General features: G+C 42.1%; 1 long non-coding RNA gene across 1 annotated transcript; it reads right to left on the reverse strand.

Moving 5' to 3' along the window:
• Positions 1-1,683: 1,683 nt before the first annotated feature.
• On the reverse strand, positions 1,684-23,800 carry LOC137152059 (uncharacterized). The gene is made up of 3 exons (XR_010919421.1): positions 23,694-23,800; positions 2,687-2,749; positions 1,684-1,906 (listed from the first exon to the last, which is right to left on the reverse strand). It is a non-coding gene; the product is annotated as an uncharacterized lncRNA (long non-coding RNA).
• Between the last annotated feature and the right edge of the window lie 288 nt (positions 23,801-24,088).

The following is a 24,088-nucleotide window of genomic DNA, read 5'->3' on the forward strand; positions in this document are numbered from 1 at the left end:
AATGGTGGAGCATCCTGGGTGAAAACCACATTGACTTTCAGGATAGACTCTTTCATCTAGAGATTGAAGCCTAGGGAGCATAATATGAGTGACAAACTTTTCCAATGATGTTCAATAGGGAAATACCTCTATGGTTGTCACAGTTTTGTTCTTATATACACCTGTACACACCAAGCATCTTGGAAAGAGGAAGGTACTGCATGATTTCAAACAGGGTAGTATAGCTTCATGGAGCTTTCGGAGTAGTTCATCATTGGCACATTTATAAATTTCAGCAGGCAAGTAGTCATTGCCGGATGCCTTGTTCCCGGGAATTGATTCAATGGCTTTCCGCAAATCTTCTAATGTAGGCTCTTTGTCCAAATCCATCATAACTTAGAACTGCAGTAATCCTTCAAACTCCTCACGTAGGATTTCAGTCTCACTGAAGTACGGAATTCCATAGTGTTCAATCCAACGCTTGTGTTGGTTTTGTTTATCAGTAATGATATTTCCATTTAAATCTTTAAAGCAGAGCGGTTTTCTTCTTGACGGGGCTAATTGATCACCAAAGATAATCAATGAGAACCATTTGTTGACAACTGGGTCCTTCTGCAGAGATTAGGAAGTGACATTATATACATGCGCAGTGGTCTGCCTACAGTTGGCATTTTCATAAGATTGCTTGTTAAAGCAACAGTATGATGCTACTTTACCATTTGACATTTACATTTATTTTCAGTGTATTGCCAGAGAAGGGGAAACGAAACACTATCCTACAGTCTTCAATTGTATTTATCTTGTTAACAATACAATTAATAATATCATAGTATTTTATCCAAAAATCTCAAAGCACTTGATAAACACTAACACTTCAAGGTTCATCTTTTGGCCCAGATGGTGGAAGGCAGCAAAGCTAGGTGGGGCAACTGTTTATGGGGGAAGTACCATTTCTGGGTGGAGTTTTGCCGGAGTTTTCCTGGGGCTTTGCTGTACTGATATTTTACATCATGTCAAAGATGCCTCAAGTGGCAGATGAAATTTTACATGATTGTAATTCAAGAGAAAGAATGGTTCCTCATGGGGGATTTGTATGGAATAGAATCCTCCACATTTTATAGATGGAAAAACGGAGGCACAGAGAAGACCGTCAGTGGTAGAGCAAAGAACAAAACTGAACTTCATAGACTCTTAGGTCTGCCCCATGACCTTAAGACTATCCTTCCCTCACAAGACTTCTTCAATCATTTTGAATCTCATTAGACACCAAGTTCTTCAAAATCCATCACCTATGTAGGGGCTTAAGTCAGTACTTTGGTTAACAGCTGGAACATGATAACCTATTGTGTCAGAGAAGCATAAATTGAAAGCATTCTTTCATAGAAGTAAGTGAAATGAGAGATTTATGAATAGGTACTTTTAGGACCATATCCTGAGAAGTGCTGAGCACCTGGAACTCCCACTAACTTTAATGGGATTTGCAGTTACTCAGCAACTCTTACAATTAAACATTTATATTCCAGTAGCTCCCAAGGTACTAAACAGGACATGAGCCTTATGGGTGCTTTACAAAGCTAAAAAGGAAAGCCTTTGCCCCAGGGACCTTATCCTCTAAGGGACAAGAATATAGAGAGAGTAACACCTGCTCCTAAACAAATAGCCATTACGGACACAGTTTGGTCAGATATGGGTTTTTACTTTTTTTTTTTTTTTTTTTTTTTTAAATTGGCAGCGGAGGTAGGATGAAGCTCAGTGGCAGGAATGAGAGAGCTAGGAAACAGGAAAGACAGTTGTAGGTCATCACCTTCGCCATGGTCAGCAGCTGGCAGGGTTTTGTAAGTAATCACATCTTTTCTCAAGACTTGCTTCTGCCGCAAAGGAGAAGTTTTTACTGTGTGGATCTTATTGGAGAGGCTCCTTCCATCCCCTAAATCTACAAGGGGTGGGGTGGGAGAAAGCACAAAAGTGTTTGAGGGAGAAGCTAACTAGAGAGCAGTAAAGGCTGGGAATGCTAGGAGAGCAAAGGCTGAGACTGATGTCATGTGCATAGCTATTAGACCAGCTCGGCAGGGTGGAACTGAGAGCTGTCTACATGGGGAAACTGAGCTGACTAGCTACTGTGAAATAATGAGTGCACTTTATAAGCACTTCTAAAGCACACTGATTATTCTGCAATAAAGTGACTTTTGTTCTGGAATAGAGTGCCCACATGGTGAGTGGTTTCAAAATAGTTTATTCCACAATAGCTAGTCTGGAAGAAGACCTGAATGATGAAGGGCCCTAAAGATAAAGGCAAGAAGCTTGTGTTTGATGCAGTGGTGAAGGGGGTAAGGTAGATAATGTAGTCAGATTGACAAGATGGAAAGACCATCTTCATGGCACCATTTTAAATGAACTTGAAAGGCAAGGTTGCAAATCCATGTTATTTGGCCCATCACATTTACAGATGCTATTTACAGAGTTGTGGCATGTACAAGCCTCAGCAGATTTTGTTATGGATCACTTGAAGCAAAGCTTTCCAAATGAGTGATTTGTCAGATCATTTCCCCCACATTTGGATGAACAGCCATTCTGAGGCACTTTTCTGTTGTCTAGAATGCAACAGGCGCTATAAAAATCCCTCAGAATTCAACAGATGAGGTACTCCAAGGGTTAAGAAAGAGGTTTGCCAGAACCAAAACAAAAAAAACGACAGCCGAACACTTACTAGACACTGGAGAAGCACAGCTTGGGCCCATCTCTGATTAAAAGCACCCCTCTGGTATGGACCCTAGGGTGAGGGGGAAAGGGAAAGTCAGTTCTCCTTCTTTGTGCTCCAAGCCCTGCTCTCCTGGCTAGTATGACCACTTCTCTGCTATTCCAAATATTCCCCTTTTGTGAAAGTCTCCGAGCACCACTTGTGGGAGGCACGTGCCTATGAGGAGACAGATTTGGCAAACAAGACACTGTATGCTGTAATGCAAGAGTCTCAACATGACCAGCCTCATTGTAGAGCTTATACGAGGAGCTAGCAGCTCTGTTGTATTCGCACTGCGCTCACCTTATCTATAACAACGCCTCAGCTCAGGGCTAGTAACAGCAGTAATGAGGGATTTTCTTTCTTTCTTAAAGATGCACGTATCTCTTACCATGTTACAGGACGGGAGGGGAGATGGTCACAGGGTAAGACCAGATCTTATTTGCTACCAACACCCCAGCGGAGGCAAGTCACCTTCTGACCAGTGATTCGCTACTTGTGTCAAGGCATCTTTAGAGACAATTAGGATGAAAACACAAAGTGGTATTGTAGCTGAATTTTGTGTTCTATTTTATACACTTTCTTCCCCAAGGCAGCCAATAGATCATGACGCTGTTTAAAAGACCTCTCTAGATCTCAGTTGCATGGTTGCTGAAATCAAATGGTCTAGTCCTGCTACATAAGGAAAGTAATCAGTTATGGGTAGGGTGACTAGATAGCAAGTGTGAAAAAAATCAAGATGGGGGTGGAGGGTAATACAAGAAAAAGCACCGAATATCAGGACTATCCCTATAAACAGGCCTAGATGTTTCCTGATCCCATTTTCTCCCTAGTTATGCAAGTAGGCTGCCTCTTGTTCCCATCAAGGTCCCTCCCCAGCCTGCCACTGAACTCATGAATCCCTAGTAAACACCTCATCTACCTTAGTATGGATGACCCCATCCTGCACCCCCATTCACCCCACCCCAAAAAGGAGGGAAAAGGGGAGTTACAGCTTCAACCTTATCTGTGGAGCAGTTACTGTCACTCCATAATCCAGCCTGATAACGTCTGTAATAGCCTGAAACTGTATTTACAGGGACTCCAATTCATTAAAAAGAGAAGTTTTGCAGCACAGAAATGAGTGAGGGAACACCAGCTTTTGAAGTCTGTAGGTTGCCTCCTCAAAATACAGCTGTTATCAAATATTATTTTAGAGTGACAAGCCAGCTGAAATTCTGAAGTAACATAAATCCTGGCTTAAGTAACATTGTGGTAACTCAGGGTAATGTAGGTGCAAAGAGGATGGAGTGAGGGTTTTACAAGACGTGCAACCAAACAGGAAAGCTGGCATATTTTATATCCTCCTTTTTGGTTGTTTTTCCTGCTATAAAAGCATCCTTTTACCCTCTCAGCATCTAAATTCCAGTTGTGTGAGAAGAGATGGTTTACACACAGATTTCATCACCTCTGAATTTGGCTCTACTGCTCAGATTTTAAGTGTAATTCATTTGAATACAGCTCTATTTTTATAAACCGTTTTAATGGTTTATTTGAAAGGATAAACACTGCTTTGTAAGCCGAATAACCCCAGCCACCTGTGCATTCATAAATGCATCTGTCTGCATCCATAATTTTGACTGATCATTATTTTAACAAAAACCATTTACTGGGCAGCAGATTTAATTTGCTTCTTTATTTATATGGTGTGGGTTATATGGTTTCAAAGTGACAATAGTCAATTAGTGGCTGTTTGTATCCGCTGTATGCAAGTGCTTGATTATATCTGCATGTGTGTCGGATTATCTGCGCTAATGGGCCAAGAGATGTTTCGGCAACTTGTTCAGATGATCTTCACAAATACAAGATTTTAAGCAAACAAGGAAGTGGCATAAGTAATCAAAGACCAGAATAATCAAAGACCAGAATTTATGTCCCCACTGTTCCTGCTTGGCTTGTACCTTCACATTATCACAAAGGAGAAGGAAGCTTACATTTATAGCGTCCTTTACTGTTATTCAGTTTCACCTGGCCTGAAACACAGATAATAAAAACAACAGCCATTCAGTTAGCTTCTCCCTGCAACTTTTAAGTGCATGTGATTATATGGCACTGGAGGTATGCTGGAAGGGTTTCCCTCAATGTTTTCACTTGTTTTTACTGTGTCTGATCTGCATAGCTCCATAATCAGTGTACTGTAAAATAATGTAGAGGGACAGAGAGCTAGGCCTTAATTTGTGACAGGGCTTGGCAGTTCATAGTCCCGGCACCTTTCCGTTTGCTGCATCAGTTACGAAAGTTAAAAAGGAAATTGCTTGAGCCCTGGCACCTCTTTCATTACAAGTTAATCACTGCAGAAAATCAAATTAGGGCTGTGAAATTATTGAGTTAGATTATAAATGCAAATCTAAAAATTTTTCTGTAGTTCAAGAGGGTTTGGATACCTTTAATCGATGCCTTGGGTGTGCCACACAAAGAGAGGCCTATTCAGTACACTTGCTCTGATTCAGAGCAGAATCTGACCTCTTAGTACTTTATGAAATAAGGAATGGGCTGACAGCATACAGTAACAGAGACACTCTACGCTTCCACTCACCCAGCCATTCACCAACACTTAACTTATGTAGCAAATTCTTCTCAAGCTAAGAGCAAACAAAACAAAACTCCCCAGCCTTCCACTTCTGGGAGAGTTGGCTCATTCTCAACAATGGTTCCACAAGAGATCATTATTGGTCATCTAGCACTACTAAGACACGGCTAAGTGGAATGTGGTATGTATAGGCACTTTGAAATCTGATGCTTTCTCCATACCAGCTTTACACTGAGTAGTTTAGGTGGTCTTTTTTTTTTTTTTTTTAAATAAAATGATTTTACATTCATACGGGAGGAACCCAAAGCACTTCACAGAGATCACTTGACTTACTAACAAAAATGCATCCATCACTAGGATAAAACCATGAAATAGTTTAATTATTTCTATTACAGTAGCACCTAGACGCTTCAACCAGATTGGGATTGCATTAGGCCAGGTGCTGCACAAATCTGTAATAAGTGACAAAGCCATAGGGCCACCAGAGTGCATTTTAAGGAGCTGAAGTGAAGGTTACCTTATTAAATGGACAGAACACAACTGGGAAAGTTGGAATTCAGCCAGTAGCACCTTCTGCTAGCTTCAATACCCATGACAAATGGGTTGAGATTAGCACTCATTGTCAAAGGTTCTCTCTGTGCAATCTAGTGCCATTGTCATTACGGATGCAGTGAAGAATTCAGATCGACATTTCAAGTGGTGGCAGGAAGAAATTATGCTAAGAGGAAAAAAAAACGTTCATGCTATTTACAAAGTGAGTGAGTCTTGCAGGTTGTCTGCTTATTTTCAAGTAGCGCGATTGCGCTGCCTAAAATGTTCCCATTGAGATCCTGACCAAAAAAAAAAAAAAAAGAATTAGAATAGAGAAGACGGCAGCACTATCTTTGTTATAAAAAAGATAAACAGCTGCAAAAGTAACACATTACCCTCCTTCAAAACTCATTTGACAGTTAGGCAGTGGTCTCACCCCACGCGTGGACTATCAGGCGGACGTTTCCTTGTACTTCCCCCACCCCCACCAGTCTGTATCCATCTGTTGTCTCATCTTATGTAGATTGTAAGCTCTTTGGGGACAGATGCTAGCTTTTTATTCTGGGCTTGTACAGCACATTGCACAAGCAGGTTCTGACCCATGATGAGGCCTTTAAAGTGCTGTGGTAAAACTAATAGCAGAGAGCAGTGCTTTGTTAGAGATACAAATCAATCCAATACGAGACTCATGGAAGCAACCCAGCACCTCCTTTATTGCAACAGCGAGTATAATCAAAATAATGCTGCTATTATGTCTTGCTTTCCATGCCTTGTTCACTTGAGCATCCTAAGAAATGTGGCTCAAAAACATGAGTCATCTCACAACACTCCCATGTATTAGATAATGCTTATCTCTAATTTACATTTTATTCAATGCTAATTCAGATGGTCTTGAATATGCTCAGTGTGACAGAGACTTGGTTGAATGGCCATAAACAAAAAGGTAATTATCAGAGCTGCTTGCATTATTCATTGTGGAGAATGTATCTGATGAATTTAGGGCCGGACTGGGTTTCCCGTTTGTGAATTATCCACAAGCATAGGGTTTGTCCACATGGAGCACTACAGATGGACAGCTGTAGATGCACCTCTTTAGTGGACATGCTTCCCACACTGATGGAAGGTGGTTTTCTGTTGATGTAGGTGATTTGCCTCAGAGGTGTTAGCTAGCTCAGAAAACTTCTGCTGACCTAGTTGCATTTACTGTGGTGCTCAGGGCATGACATTTTTCCACAGCCCCAACTGCTGTCCTTAGCTTGATCTAATTTTTAAGAGTAGACCAGGCCAAGCCTGGGAGTAAATCTACAGTGCTGTAGCCTGCCTCATGTTAAGTCACCACGTGGCCCCTGCCACTGCATGCACTAGAAGTTCCGTAGAGCTAGTTTATTGTTATGAGCTGGGTTAAACCCTGTTATGGGTGGAGTTAAAACATGTTGAAATTGATAAGGGAACATTCACACAAGATTGCTATAAGCAGTTAAAGGGCCCCACCTATTACAAGGTATAATGGAGTCTGGCTAGAAACTAGCACCAGATGGGTGCAGGTTTCCACCGGGTATTGTTCTGATCGGGATGGGGACGGGGTTGGACGGGTGTGTAAGACAAGGTAGATAGAGCAGGCACAGAAACTAGCTTGCGAGCCTGGTGTATGACCTCAGAAAAAGCTAGAGAGTTTTTTTGGGTCTGATGCTTATTGAAAGCAGCTTTGGCTATACACAAAGAAGCTATCCCCTGATTTTTGGTTCCTCCTGGTGTTTGGAGAAGCAGGACTTTGTACATTGCTAGTAAATAAACAAGATTGCATCAGAGAAAACATCAAACTCATCAATTTCTACAGGAATATCCCAGGACCCCAAACTTTTACTAGATGCTTCAGCTAAAGAAAGGCAACATTATTCAAATAAGCATTTATAAAATAGGTGCTCATAAACAGCTCATTTCAATTAGAGTATGCAATTGGTCACCTAAAAAAAAAAAATCACCTGGTAATGTTTCTTCTTCCTGATTGGATGACGTTCTCAGGAGACCAAGTAGTGAATTATGTTTGCATATGAATATTGGTATTTGTGTGAAGAGCAGCTGTTCCCAGAGATTCATGTGAATGAGAGTTGGTTTAAATGAATATTAACAAATAAACATGGTCAAATCCCACAGCAGTTCGTGTGAATGCTTGTAAACATCATTTGGCAATATTTGCTCAATTCTTCCATCACTTTAATCTTCTGTCTTTAAGGGGAGGCTTTTATAAAGGTGACACTGATAGGCTCTTAAGACAATGAAACAGTGTTTAGTGCATGACCCTGCAAAATCTTTTGAAAACTACATGAAGCCTTACCACCTGCAGCAATTTGTTCATTAAGGGTATGGATGGGAGGAAACCCATGACCCCTCCACATTTGTCTGTTCCCAAAACTCTGTTTACTAACTTTCCAGCAGTGGAATGTGCTTTTCAGGTCTGGGGCTGAATCCAAACCTTAGGTCTGAACAGTTTGAGCTTTGGGAAAGGTCAGATCCAGCTGTGGCCTTTATAGATCAGTCTTATCTCTAATGAGCTGCCTCTTCATTTCCTGAATAGTTTTGAGATATGCTGGATCCGCAGCTTTGAGACCTGTGTTGTGCCTGCCTCCCTCCTGCCAAGTTATTTCAGAACACAAGCAGTCATGAACAAACAAGAAACGGTTTGCTTGATCACCTGTGCATCACATTGCAAGAATCTGATGGGAAACAATATCCCCCAGCTTGCCTAGTACAAGACATGCAAGCCAGCCACAGCAGTGTTCTGATACATCTGTTCTCTTGTCCTGGCTCATGATTACAGCTGCTTTTAGTGCCGCTGTCCTAGCCAACTTCTTTGTTAACTCACTAGTCTGGGCCTGGAAGACTACCACCACCAGAGGCTGCCTTTAAAAAAAGTGTGAGAGGGGGACACACAATGAGAAACCGATTCGCTGCAAAGAGATGTGCAAACTTGGTCAGCTGCTGCCTTGTCACAGTGTCTGGGGATTTACTGAAATGCCAGCAAGAAAACAAAAACCGTAAGTGACTCCTGCCTCTCAGTAGGGACAGTCCAGCCATTGGCACAGGTCAAACTTCATTTATTTTAAATTAAAAATAAAAACCAAGAGGGGATCATGGGTTGTGAGTTCAGAAGCCCTGATCCTCGACTGCAGTGCAGCTGTTTTGCAGGGCGTCTCAAATTAAAATAGCTGGCCCTGAGTAACTTAGGCTATGTCTACATTACAGCCTCGGTCAGCAAAACTTAAGTCACTCAGGGATGTGAATATTCCACCCCGAGTGACATAAGTTACACCAACATAAGCAGCAGTGCAGACAGTGCTATGTCAACGGGAGAGCTTCTCCCGTCAGCATAGAGCATCTCACTAGATGCGCTGCAACAGCACCGCTGCATCAGTACAGCTGCAGCACTGTACGTATAGACATTGCCGTATTCCAGTACAGCTTTCAGGCTGCTCCAAGTTGGACCAGACTCTAGCCACCAAAAGGCAGGAGTGGGGCATTCTATGTTACTTGGCCCTGAGCAACTAGGACTTAAAAAATAAAAGTAGCAAGGGAGCATTTTAAATCGGGGTACCATTGAGGGTCACCTCTCGCTATTGTTACAGCACCAGGGCATGAGCCAAGGCCTCAGCCCTATTTGTATTTACAATGCCACTTTTTCCATACTTTTGGCAACTAGGTGAGTTTAGGCTCCACATACAGCACTGTCAAATGGCTTCAGCATACTTGTTACACTGTCACGACACTTATGCCTCCCAAGTGACTGATTTACAGATGTATCTGTCTGGATACCACTGTTCTTTCCCTCCCTCCCCCTTAGAAGTAGTAATGAGTTATTTTCAATTCTCATTACGGTAATGGTGAACTAGCTTTTTTTTGTCTTTAATTGCAATAGTACTCATTTATCATTCTGTTAGAGGCCAGAAAGGACAATTAGATCATTTAGTCTCACCTCCTAGGTATATCAAAGTCCATTACATTTCACCAGCTCCCCCTGTACTAAGGCCAGCAACTTGTGTTTGGCTAACGCAGGTTTTCAAATCAAGACTGCATGCTTTTCTAGAAAATATCAGGAGATGGAGAATCCACCACTCCCCTTGTCGGTCTTTCAATGGAAGTCACTTCATTATTAGTTACCCTCAACAGATCCAATCTGACCATTTGTTTTTTTTCATGCAGTCAGCCAGGGAGGTGCCCTAATTCTTGCTATCTATTTTTCCTTTTCTGACCTGAGAACTAAACTCACTGTGTTTGTAGTTATTGTGGACTATAGTTCAGCTACAATGTCTAAGCAGTATTTCCTTCCTTTATTCTTTCACCGTCTCTTCAGATCCAGTGTTGCCAACTCTAAGGAAAACAATTTATCAAGAGATTCATGAAAGCCCCAGCTTCTGGAGTCAAATGTGATGATTTCAGCCTTCATTCTTAAAGTAGTAAGTTTCTAGCCCTCGTGGCTGTGGTGAAAGCTTTAAAATGTGACCCCAGGGCACGCTAAAGGTTCAAAAAGAAGGTGGCAAATAAAAAAAGAGTCCCAAAGCTATTATTTTTACATAATCTCATGATTTTTAAAGCCAATCTCATGATTTTGGTGAGCCTGACTCACGGTTTTTGAACATGTGAGGTTGGCAATACTGGATCTCTCTGCATTGGATTTTCTGCACTGTGCCTTCCCCTCATGAAGGCCTATCCAGGCAAAGTATTGTGGTTGCCAGTCCTTTCATTTTGGGTACCACTGTTTTTATCTCTATGCTTTGCTGTAGCCCCATGAATGCCCAGTGTTTCTTCATCAAGCCAAGAGCTGGGAAGGTAAGTGACTGGGCACCTCTGTCAATGTTGTCAGCCATAGCCATTAATCTCTAGGAGACATTCCAGAGCCAGACACGAAAAGTCAGATTTTTGCATATGAAAAATCAGACTACAGTATCGCTCTTCCTTTTTCAAATTGCATTTATAATCCTTAATTAGATCAGTTGTGGAAATGTACTCCAATCATCTGGATTGGGGTGAGGAGTTGAATAGCTCATCTCTTGCAATGGTACTAAAAGGAGACGCCAGCAAAAAAGTCAATAGCACAATGGCAAGAGAAATTTTCTCCTTTATATGATCTGGGATTGTATTTGGTCTGGAAACTCCAGATATCTTGATTAATGTAGCTACATATAGTAGGTTCTGTACCATAGCGTTGTGATTGCCAAATTTACCTTCGTTTTGCATCAAGCTATTAACTAAGCTCCTGAGAGGTGCAGCGATAATAATTAGTTGGTGAGATTTATTAGTCCAGTAGATGTTCCAAAATAGCAGCAGCTGGAACCTAGTCTACAGACACAGTCAGAGATATTAACTTTGGATGCAATGCTGTCAACACCTCATTCATTGCCTATTGAATGAATAAAAGGAATCAACAATTTCATATTTATATCTAGTGCCAATAGTTCTTTACAAACACTTCTTGTGCCCCATGTAGTTGATTGGTAGGTTTACTTGCCACAATGCAAATATGAAAACTGTAAAATGTCAATGAGGTATTGTGTATGTGCAGCCTCTTCATACCAGCAGGAAGAGCTCTTCAGAAGAGAGATGGAGTATTGAAAGAAAGAGGGGACAGTAGGAAAGACCTCAGGTCCACGTGCTTCCCGTGAGCAAGTGCATATAACCATGCGGAATGAGCCTCAAGTTCAGGCAGTTCATCTTATAGCGCCTCACTTGCACTGGCCATAGATCCCGCAGTTATACACTGCGAGTATCCGGATAACCAGGGCAGCTGGCTGATGCACGCTATGATCAGTTCAGTTGCTAAGAACAGGATTGCATGAGAGGACATTCGTTACTAGCACTTTGCTAGGACTACAGACATCTGCATTTAAGCCACAGATATGTAACCCAATCCCATGCAACACAAATGATGGAGCACAGCAGGTAGTCACACAGGCAACAAATCCATATTGGGGGCTGCTGTGGGGTTTAGAGTGGTTTTATCAAAAAGCCTGATTATTTGAATTATTCTTGTTTTTTGAAAGCTCCCCAGCCACAATAACCTTGCTCTCCCAACAAGCCTGAATAGGTCTCAGCTTCACAAGCTTGGAGGGTCAGTCACTCATGGTTTTCTTGGTGGATCATAAAGTAGAGCCTTGAATTTGCAGAGGTCTCCCTTGAAGAGGAAACCTGCTGCCAGAAGAGGCTGCCGCTCAGAGGTCGTGTAGGAGTACAGTAAGCAGCAGGGGTGGTAATAAAGGCATTATTGTTCCTAGCCAGGGGTGTGCACAAAGGGCAGCAAGCAGGGGCACTGCCCTCCACCCCCATAATTGGCAGGAGAGGAACAGAGCTCTTCCAACTCCTCCAGGGCCCTGGCAGGGAGGGCGCGTGCTCCTCTGGGGCTCCAGCTCCTAGCCAAACTTTCCATGCCTTTAAAGAACTTTTTGTTCCGTTCAAGGGAAGAGAGTGAGGGGACCATTTTAGTCAGTTCCTTTTTTACCTGAACTGAATCTTCATCACTAGTAACACGCTTTCCCAAAACAATGGCAATAACCTCCCCAGTTTGTGCAAGGAGAGTGCTCTGAACATGCAAAGCACTGTTTGTGGTTTATGCTTCAAAACTAGCCTGCTTGGATAATAAAATCAGAAATGAGATAAACTATATTAAAGTCAGCACTGGGCAAACCCAGAGGAGTTTGAGGTAGTGAAACAATTAGGGGGAGTGAGGGAAGGAGGGTTGGACTCAAGCCTCATTCTCCCTTGATGATCCCTCTCCCCCCCCAGACGGTTTTCTGTAGCACCACAATGTGAGTCCTTTCCAGAGGGCAGTTCAATGTAAAACGAGAACACCTCACATTCTTTTCCTCTTCAGAGAGAAGCTTGGGATACACATTGTCAGTCGGCAGACTTGTCTGGCGCATGTGCTGCTTTACTTACTAGAATTTCTCCCTCTGCTCCCTAGTTAGTGCACACCACTTTCTGAGAGTTGGTTATTGCCTTGGCTCCTCCACCCCCGTAACTGGAATGTAAACCAACAACTTTGAGTCAAGTTTCTGTACCCACAATGCCTGAAAATAGGCACTAGGTTAACCATTTAAAATAAAGATAAATTATTTTGCCTACGGCAGACAGTGAACTTTCAGGCAGGGGAACAGAAACCAGCCAAACCGATGTTCCTTTCCCTGCTCGCACAACAGAGCACAGGTGAAACACTTCCCTAGTCATTCAGGCTTGAAATGCTTTCATCCACCTGTTCTCATTCCCAAAACACCATTTGCATAAAGAAGAACAATCCAGACAACAGCAGAGCTGGCCCTCACCTCACCATCAGAAACTTCAATATCATAACTAGCAAAACACATTTGTGGAAGAATTGGTACAATGCATCCCTCAAAATATTAAGGCATAAGCAGCTCAGTATGTCTTCATCTAGATACGTTTGCAAGAAACAAAACAGATGAAGCGAAAAATAATCTATAGCCATCTTCTTAAATCAGAAGTACCAGAGGGATTGAAATTCCAGACCCTTTGCCCACATGACTAGTCCTTACTAGAGTTGGCCAGAAGATTTCTACAATAGAGTGAAACAGTATTTCGTAGTTTTTGGCCCAGCTTCCCCACTTGCCTTCTCCTTCAAACACCCTTCTATTAGTTGCTTTTCCAGCCCCCCTCTCCATGCCACTGACCTCTAGATATTTTTTGGATTTACAGTAGAACAAATGAGATCAGAATCTGGCTCCTGGAGTGTAAACTGAACCAACTTAGTCCAATTCAGACTAAAGGGACTAAACTTACAACAACTTTATTTGGTCTGCAGTTTTTATTCAGGCAAAACTCCTTTGCATCAATGGTAAATAGTCCAATTTCCATGATGATCATAAGATCCATGATCAATGAAAGGCGCAGAATTAAAGTTCCATGGACAACCTACATTCTGGTATTTCCTAACTTTCAAGCACTTGGTGTTGCATCCTAAGTGATGTTTTTATTTGACTGTTTTTTAAATCTACACTTCTATCCTACATTTAGGGTATGATTTTCAGTTATTGAGCACTGGTCTAACTGTGCTACTCCCATGGATGTCAGCAGGAGCAGAGCTCAGCTAATGCCAAGTGCTTTTTAAATACCTCCCCCCCTTTATTGCATCAGGATTTCTCATCCAAAACAGAGGAAAGTGTGAAGATTGTATTTTACAATTTGGACAGCTATTGTACAGTGAGTAAGTTATTTCATACAATAAATACCTCATTATGGGATCTCAGGAAACATATGAACAAGTTATTTCTTATATACCCAAGTTTAGTGTAAAGATTAGTATCTATTCTTCTAAAGTGCCTAAGTCCATTTCACATGAATAATTGAGACAAAATTAAATTTCCATGTTTGCAGTTAATATTTCAGCTGGTTGAACTTTTTTGAGCTGCTAAGTTAGGAATATTAAGAACTTTCTACAGCAACACAAAAGTAATTTGCTTTTATTAACAGGAGTATTTCATTTCTCAATAGCTATACTGTGACATTCCCCTCTGCAATCTGGACTGGTGTATAGCTATGTCACCCCAATACCCCACTCCTAGAGCCCATCTTGCACTTGCTCTGCTGTGCGAACCCCCACTCTTGGGTCAGCCCACTCACAGCTTCCTGCAAGCAAGCAGATCTTAGCTTAGTGAGTGCGTGCTTCTGGCCAGCCACTCATTGAATTATGCAATAGAATGACCCCAGCAAACAACCCCAGTCCCAGATGCAACCCTAGGAATTTCCATCTCGTAATGTTCAGTCCTGCCCACTGAACCTTGCAAGCTCATAATTAGTTAATTTATCAAAGAAATTGATATCCACCAGCATTGTAGAGACTTTATTTAAAGTGCCAAACACCCAAACTACATGTACTACTTTAGCGAAAAAAGAAAAAAAATGTATTAAGCACAGAAAGATTTTAAGTGATTATAAGCCAGAAGAAAGCAGGTCAGATTTGATCAAAAGAAAACAAAAGGCAAATTGCATTCTAAACTAAGAACAACACTTTCAGCAATCTTACAGTTTTTGATGATTGTCTCACCACAGGCTGGCTGGTCTGCCTCCAACCATGCCCTCCCTTGTGGTCAATGCTTCACTTGCTTAACATTCACAGATAGATTGGCAGAAAGAGTGAGAGAGAGAGAGAGACTGCAAAAATCTCTCTCCTTTTAACATGTCCCTTCGCCCCCCTCTGGGGCCTTGCTCTTCTCTTTCAGGAGAAAGTAACAGAATGTCCTGTATGGCTTCCTTCACTTGAGTCAATGAGCATTCCCTCATTGATGCTTAGGCTAGTCCATTGTTCCTGGAAGAGCTAGTTTGTTTTATGCGTGCCTTAGTGAGGCATGAACTGCCTCTTTGCTCTGGGAGAGTTTTGCCTGGATCTGTCTCAAGCCATGAGACATGTTTGGGATCATAACATAGCAGAGCCTCAGAACCATACACATGACACTGCAACGAACATATCACTAAGTTTCAGTAGGCCATGAGCATTCCAAAAACAACATCTTACATGACGTACTTTGCATTGAACAATACACAATTACACCAGAAGGATGAACATGGGAGTGCAGTGTGTCACATATACATCTGAAGTTCTTTGCAGTTTCACTGACCTAAATAAATCTCTCTCAATAGCCAGTCTCACTTCCAGTCTACACTTTAAAGGAATTGAAGTCAACAGTCTTGCCATTGATTTCATTTTCCTGCCCTTGCAGCTTCTTCCTGGCAATTTATTCTTATTTTTCCTTTTCACAGTCCAAAAATTTAAAAAAAAAAGCAATGCCTCAACTTCAGGACCTGTAAGGCACACTCAAGGTGTAAGTACTACCCATCACCAAGTTCCTACATGTGCCAAAAAGTGAGCTTTTCTAAGAAAAAGCAGCAGTTCCTTATGCTATTGAGAAATGCTTCTCACAGTGCATTTACTTTCAACCATGGTTACCATCATGGAATCAGTTACCTGCACTGTGGCATCTGACATACAGCTGTTATCTTCTATTTTATAGGAAAGGGAAAAAAAAATCACACTATGTGGTAATGGCTAGTAAATATTGGACTTTTAAAAAAAACAAAACAAAACACCAAACCAAATTGTGTTTGGGTAGAAGTCACTCCAGGATCTACATGGTCTTACCGCATGCCTGAATACACACACACACACACACACACACACGTATGAGCAGTTTTGTCCAAGCATCATAGACCACAGGGTGTAGGATGGGTGGCCATCCCTCCCTGTCAGTTTCGGAGGCAGGCCACACCCACTCCCTACTCTGCTCTGGCAAGGGTTGGCCCAGCCCGGGGCAGGGGAACCGTCTCCGGGCTTGGGACGGGCAGCCCGAAGGCGATAGCTCAAGTTCTAACAGGCGGCACACAGTTCAGAGGCCCCAGATAGGGTGGTCAGGGAAGCGGGAGGGGGACACAGGCCCACCCGACTTCACTGCATCCGGCAGCTCCTCCAGGTCCTGGCCCCTCTGGATCACTGGGTCCGGCGGGGTGGTCGGATCCAGGGGTACCTCTGGGCCCCAGGCTGCATGCTGCTCATTTGCCAGCACCTGGTACCAGGTCCTGGTCTACTTGTCTGGGTACCAGGCTGCAGGCAGCTCTGGAGGGATGTCCTTCCCCTCCAGGAGCTGGCTGCCAACTGAGCTCCTGGGCCTCTCTTTTATACTTCCTGTCCTGCCCCCTCGCTTCTGGACAGACAGACAGGCAGTCTCTGGCTCCGCCCCCATAGGCCTGGCCTGTTTTTCCCTGTCAGTTTTGGAAGGAAGCCACACCCACTCACTACACAGGGTTACAAGGGACCACAGGGTCATCTCGTCTAAACCCCTGCCAAGATGCAGGATTTGTTTCTATGTTCCATCATATTTTTATGGCAAACCACAGCAGAGACTCAAGCTCAATACTAAGCTTGTGGGTCACACTGCCATCATCTTTAGTGCTGGACAAAAACCCAAATATCATCTTGATTTAGTTACACCCGGGAGCTGTTTCCTTTTTAAAAGATGATTCTCAGATTTTAGTTTTACTTGCCGAATTCTGATAAACAAGTCATCCACATAGTTTTGGCCTCCTGCTCACACCAAAGAAGAGACACATGGTGGCAACACAGGCCACCAACAGCTATTTCTCCTCATTAAAATAGGATTGCTAATCCACCAGAGGAACACATCAGACAGCATATTATTCACTCTCCTTTTTGAGATCACGGTGTATCATTATAGCCAGCCCACGGACAACTGGAAAAAAAATACGGTATGCAGATTAGAATGGGCCCAAAGCTCTACTTTCCAGATACCACTAAACTTTGGAGAAGTTAAACAGATTACAGAAGATGAGGCACTGATCAAGACTGGGGACTTATGGTAAATGTTGCACATGCATGGATGATGGTCCCTGAGCTGGAGTGTTTACATTCTAAATTGACAATACAAAAGATGGGAAAACAAATCTCCATCTTCCATATGGGGAACAGAGGCACAGAGAGACTAAATAACTTACCCAAGGTCATAGAGAAGTTTGGCAGAGAAAGGAATTGAGTACTCCAAAGCCCTCAGTCCAGGACTTTATTTGGAACAATGGCCTCTGCGGAGAACAGTGAAAGTGCCCATAGAACTGCCACTGAATTTAAAAGATTCATATTCAGTTTTTAAAAAGCTTAGGAACTTTTACAGCTGCTTGGGACATTGCTGACACAATGGTGGAGAAAACAGGTGTCTTGGCCTTTCTAACAGCTCTGACACAGAAAAGTTTACAGCATGCACACACACTTATGAACATGTAATTTTTCCACTTTAAGTGAAGTTATTTCTCTGATTGGTTTTCATGTTAGCAATGCACAGAAGCAGTGCACGTAGAGATGGTGTGTGACCTAGTGATACGCTGCAAGGAATTTGGAGAACAGCAATTTGCAGATTCTAATGCCAGCTCTGCCACTGACTTGCTTTATATAGCATTGAGCAAGGCTTTTAAACTTTCTAGGCTAGCTCGTGAAAATGCTTCCAGTACAGAACTGCATTTGACCTCCACCTCCTACAGGATTGTACTAGGTCTTACTCTCATATGTGGTATGAAAATAAACCATCCATACACCAATAATGATTTAACTAGCTAAATATAAGTATCCTGTCAGAGGTACATCACTTTACATTGTCACCTCTTACAGTCATACCACCTGTCTGTGATGTCCCATCTTATGTCAGGTAGTTACTGTGGAGATATAGTCTTTTCCAGTGTAGAAATATATTAAAAGCCAGATCCTACTGCCACTGAAGTCAGACAGGAGGAAGTGGAAACTGAGTTATCACACTGTTCATGGTCCAATTCCAGTCCTTTCACATGACCATATCTATCAACTCCATATTCCACTCTCTTCAGCCAACATCAAGAAATTCTCCTTAATGCAAAGGCTTCAAAAGCTGGATCTTAGGAAAGGCATTTGAGCCGTGGTCTGCGAATAGCTTCCATGGATCACAAGAAGTGGTCACATGGTGCAGGGGCTGCATCGATGGCATCTGACGAAGTGGGTTGCAGCCCACGAAAGCTTATGCCTGCAGAAATTAAATTTGTCAGTCTTTAAAGTGCTACAAGACTCTCATTGTTTTTGAAGTACACAGACTAACACAGCTACCCCTCTAAAATATATTTATTTTCCATGTAAACAATTGTTATAACAACCAGAGATTTAGATGACCTTGTACTAGAAGAGAGGTGGTCCACAAAATAACCTGTTAAAATGTGCTTGAGTATGAAAAAGTTTGAGAATCTGTCACAAACTCAGTTTCCTCTTCCTTGCATATAGTGAATTAGTTCTTAAACCGTTTACTTTTATCTTGTAAACCAACAAAGGACTGGCTTGGTTTTTAGTAGCACTTTATGCAAGAAATGGTTTGAGATGCAGTAGGTGAAAGGCTATTTTCAGACTGTTTACTTTAGATTAATGTATCTTTTCCTGACACTTACTCTCAGGATGTATTTCCACTATGGTCACTCTCAATTATTGTTATTTAATCTCTTATTGCATGAGCGCTTTAATAGAAGCATACTTCAAGATTCCTCTGTTGCCACAATGATTAAATCAGAAACCTAAAGAGGAATTAATCAGAAGATCATATCCCATTCTAAAAGAAAAAATTGTTTGCCTTGGAAATGGATATGGTTAGACAAAACTGTGACTAAGATTCAGAGAATTTTGCCTTTGCATTATATTCACTTGGAATGTGGAAATTCTTACTTGTTCCTCTATCATTTGACATTTTGCTATTTTAAAGTGTACTTTGCATTTGAAATCAATAAAATTTAGAATGATGGCAGGATTTGTTTTAACGGATCACATACTATTCTGCTGCTGGTTAGTCTCTAGCATTACAGTAGAATCTCACAGTTACAAACACTACAGGAATGGAGGTTGTTCATAACTCTGAAATGTTCAGAACTCTGAAGAAAACGTTATGGTTCTTTCAACATTCAGTTGTAAACTTTTGACTAAATATGGCTTTGAAACTTTACTATGCAGAAGAAAAACACTGCTTTTAACCATCTTAATTTAAATGAAACAATCACAAATAGTTGCCTTACCTTCTCAAATCTTTTTTTTAAACTGTTTATTTTAGCAGTATACATTTAACACAGTACTGTACTAGATTTGCTTTTTAGGTTTCTGCTGATGTCTGATTGCATACTTCTGGTTCCAAATGATGCATGTGGTTGACCAGTCAGTTTGTAACTCTGGTGTTCTACTGTACTGTCCCAATGCCTCATTAGACTGTAACCAAATTAAATTACTGTCAGCATAACAAAAGAGTTTCACTTTCAAGTCCCCTACAAATTTACTCTTCCGAGTCATCATCACTTTTGTGCCTGTATCCAAGTGACTGACTGATGGGAATAAATGGTGGGTTAGATTATCTCAGTCCAAGATAGAGTATGCAGATTCCAAGAGGAAATTCTTTTTGATTTAAAGAGTAACGTCTGATGTCTACATGCATTATTGTGAACCTACTACAGAGTAGGTTTATTACATTGATTGCATTGAATTACTAAGTTTGTTATTAAAAAAAGGACCCTGGCACTTGCAGGAAGAATTAACCATAAACAGTTCAGGCATTTCCCTTCCCCAAAGCGGTGGATGCTGAATTCAACTCTTGACTCTTGCAGATTAGCATTTAACTAGAAGAGATTCAAGCTTCCAATGCCAGGCAGCAGTAGTTATGCTAGGTTATCTTTGTGACTCTTCTGCTCTTTAACTGAAAAGGTTGTGGGTCTAATGAAAGGGCTGATTGATCAGACCAAACATCATCAATAAATGCATCACAGCCTGTAATACTGATAAAGATGCTACAGTGTATATTCCCCCACTCAATTATAACATTGAGTAAGCAAAGGAAGTTCTTACAGACCATGTGGAGGTTGGAGAACCTCTCCAGGAGAGTTAGCAGATGAGCTTTGAATCAGAAGGAAGCTCAGGGCTAACTGAAATAATTCTGCATTCTGTTCTAGGGAGCACCTCAGTTCCAGGAAGCCAAGCCCACCGGAGCTGGTTGAATGTTAGTGAGACACTTACTGCTCACACTCCAGTGCCACGTGACCTATGAGCTGTCTCGTGCCAGTTGAAAACAGAGTTAGAGTACCCTGGGAAGTCCACATGCCTACTCCATTATCATAACTCTGGCTAGAATGCACATCAGGGTTCTCCTATCTGCTGTTCCCTTAGTTCCTGCTGTGAATGCATATCCCAGTTCTCTCTTCATGTACACCTCCCCTATGGGATTGAATACCACTAACTGGTGTGACAGAGCAGCTTAGCTCAGCTGAATGAGGAACAGGTCAGACTGACCATCAGACCTTGCAGTGAGGGGACCACCAAATGGCTTCTCGGGGAGGGGGTGTGTGGGGGGGCGGGGAATGGAGTGGGGAAAGCCGTTTTGGTTCTGAAGAGAAAACACAGATAGCTCAGCCACCTGGTATATAAAACTCATTTATTATTTGCAGTCACGGGAGGCAAAGAACGGTGGTCCTACTCTCTAATTCATGTCATCAAGAAGGAAACCCTGACACAAAAGGATGTTTTGGGCTCTGAAATGTCCCTTGAGATACAATTCTAAATGCAACCTTCCTCTTGAGCTGTAATTAAAATGGCATTGCACCTTATCCATAGCCTTTTTTGGCAAATCTCCCCCCCAAAATAAAAAAGGCACTCAGGGCAATATAAATCCATGAATTTAAGCTGTCTGTCTCAGAGTGCAAGGAACAAATACTATTCAGGGAGCAAAAGCCAGCTCAGCTAAAAGCCCCAAGAACATCCTTCATCTTTGCTTCACATAATGATGTTTTGTTACATGGTGAATTGTATTTCACTCTGCTCTATTAGACTACCAGCAGTGAATTTCATTTGCTGTGGTTCTATTAACCCTCACGTACTCTTTCTGCTACAGTTTATTTTTGTGTGGTTATATTTGTGGGGTTGCTTTGTTTTTTTCCTAATGTCCCTTTTCTTTTCAGCCCAATACCTCTTCCTTCCTCCCCTGTCCTTCTGCCAGGAAAAGCAACATGTCCTCAAATTTTGCCAAAGTTATCCCAGTGAACCATGTACAGCATTCGTTAAGTGCCTCGTATGACACATTTGTATTGACTCTTCGAGGACAGGTATATAAGATGCAGAACTACACATTGAATTCAGCTGGTTGAAACAGGAGAGTTGATGTCACGACTCCTGTGCTCTAGTCTCACTTCTACCATTGACTCTGTCATACTGAAGTTGTTTAAGCAATCTGTGCCTTCCCCACCACTAGAAAATTATAACTTACTTGCCTTTCATGGACATTGTGAGGCACAATGAATGAAGATTGATAATCTTAACACATTTTCCCCAGTGTGATGCTGTAATGTGGCTCAGACCCTGTCTACACTTACCTGTGAGATTCAGCGGCAGTCAACAGGAGTTACGCAAAGTACGCAAAAAATTGCGTAACTCCCGTCGACTGTTGAGCTTCTCTTCTGCGCGCCGTCTTCCCTGTACTGTGCCAACGGGAACCGTGTTCCCATCGACGCAGCGCTATGCCACTTGTGTAGCTGGCCTTAGTACATCGATTTCTGGATTGACTGAGCGGGTCTGCACTGATCACTCAGTCGATCCAGAGAAATCGATCTGACGGCGGCAAACTTGCCGCCGTCAGTGTAGTCATAGCCTAAGTCTCCACCGCCAGCATTATTACAGGGAACTGTAGAGGTGGGGGAGGGAAGGGGGCAGGTTTGAAAAGGTCTGGTTTTAAAACTGACAAATTAAAACTGGTTTTTGTAGAAGAGTCTATTGCTAATCTTGACCTACTTTATATTTTGAGGTCCTTTAATACCATTTAATAACAAGCCCCACAGGATTTTACAAATAGAACTAATCTGCTACTTGTATTAAAGTATGCTAGTATTCACTAGAGAAACACGAGTTACAGTCAAAGTTCACAAAGCGTTTTGAAGATGAAAAGCTCTATGTTTTAAGTATTATTATTAACCTGGTTTAACCATGCTCTCAGTCTGTCAGAAGGAGGAAAAGGGAACACAAACTTGGTCTGGCCTAGAATCTGCTTTGCCTTTCAAAAGGATTAAAATCTGATTAATTCTATAGAATGAGAGATCCTAAAGCGATCCCCTAATATCTGGGAATGGAAAAATTCTAGGCCAGTTTTTCCAACCCTTATTGTGAGCCTTTACTTTTTAATCGATCCAGACTTTTATCCACCTTTCCCTATGCACTGAATTTTTTTAAGTGCTTTGTAGTTTGAATTATACAATTCCCTGTGAATGAGGAACCCCTCACACAGAAGACTAATTTGCTACTGAGTATTCTGGTTGACTAGAGTTGTAATCTTTAGAGTTTCTGTGCTGTGTAAAATGTATTGCATACGATAACTCTTTCTGCATAAGAAATGAAAAGTTTCAAAATGTAAGTTAGACATAACCATTGCAGTATGATTTGAAAGTGATGCTTCAATCCCCTTATGAGTTTCATGAAACTTCAGTAACCCCTCTTTCAGCTTTATCTATAACAAATTTAAAAAATGCCCATCACCATAATATTTAGGGACTGCTCCATACCTTATGGACAACACACAGAGGGGAACAGCAAATCATACTCCCTACACTGCTACCCTTGAAGCTGTCTGCACCCAATACTTGCTGCCTCCACCATTAAAAGCAGCAAAATGCAGACTTGGGTTTAATAATCAGAAGCCCCTATCCTGCACAGCACAAAAAGCTCCCCCAGCTTTAAAGTAGCCTCCTTTATCACTCATGCAGAGGGCCCCTCCTAATCCACATCACCTTTTCCCTACAGTCCTTATACCCATCCCACTTAACTTCAGCTTTCTCTGAGACTCCCTCCATACTTAAGTCACTGATGACTGTTCATGGGCAGCTCCCTGGTAGCTTCGCCCCTTGCCTCACCATCAATCAAGTGATTCTGCCCACTTAAGTTGGTGACAGGTGAGAGAGAGACCATGCAAGGGACAAGGCCTCCTGATGCCCCCCTGCAGCTCTCAAATACTACAGAAACCCTTCTTTCTCAGGGAAAACCCTTTTGGGGAGGGGGGAAGAGGGGACGACACTGATTCCTTTATTGGTTCACAGTATCCCAGTCCCATCCTCAGTCATAGACTTATGAAAGAATCCACAAGGCACAACTTAACATACTCTCACATGACAACTTCTTCTCACTGGCTGCTCATCCAGACTCTGTTATGCTTATGTTACACCCCATTCTGATAGCAAACCACTGGATTATCCCCCTTTCCAGTGTCCCCTAGCAAATGAAAAGCTTAAACAGGCCTTCTCATCCAGAGGTTAAACCATTGCCTCCAAAATTAAAACTCACCCCACCTGGGCCTCTTATGTTCTCAAGGTGATTCCAACAAATCCGTCCAGTCGCATCCACCCGGGCCTCATCTCTACCCAGCTCTGCCTTTTTTTTTTTTTTTTTTTTTTTTTTTTTTTTTTTATTTTGACCCCCAGAGAGCACTTGCTCACCACCTCCTTCTCTCTATATAATGAGTTCTCAACCCTCCCCAGCTGGGACTGTTCACACCAATTGACTTAGCCCCAGGTGTACTCAAATAAGCTAAATTGGCTCCACTGAGAGGCGGCTATCTAGTCACAGGGGAGTGATCACATTCCCTTTTAAAGGGATCACGCACCTTGTGACAGACCACCACTGCCACCTGCTTTTCCCTTGGGAGACTGGCTTCTTTACCACATGATGTGTTGCTTTCAAGGGC

Source organism: Emydura macquarii, unplaced genomic scaffold (genome assembly GCF_026122565.2).
Source record: "Emydura macquarii macquarii isolate MOO-44397 ecotype Brisbane River unplaced genomic scaffold, CSIRO-AGI_Emac_v2 contig_1146, whole genome shotgun sequence".
Taxonomy (NCBI): domain Eukaryota; kingdom Metazoa; phylum Chordata; order Testudines; family Chelidae; genus Emydura; species Emydura macquarii.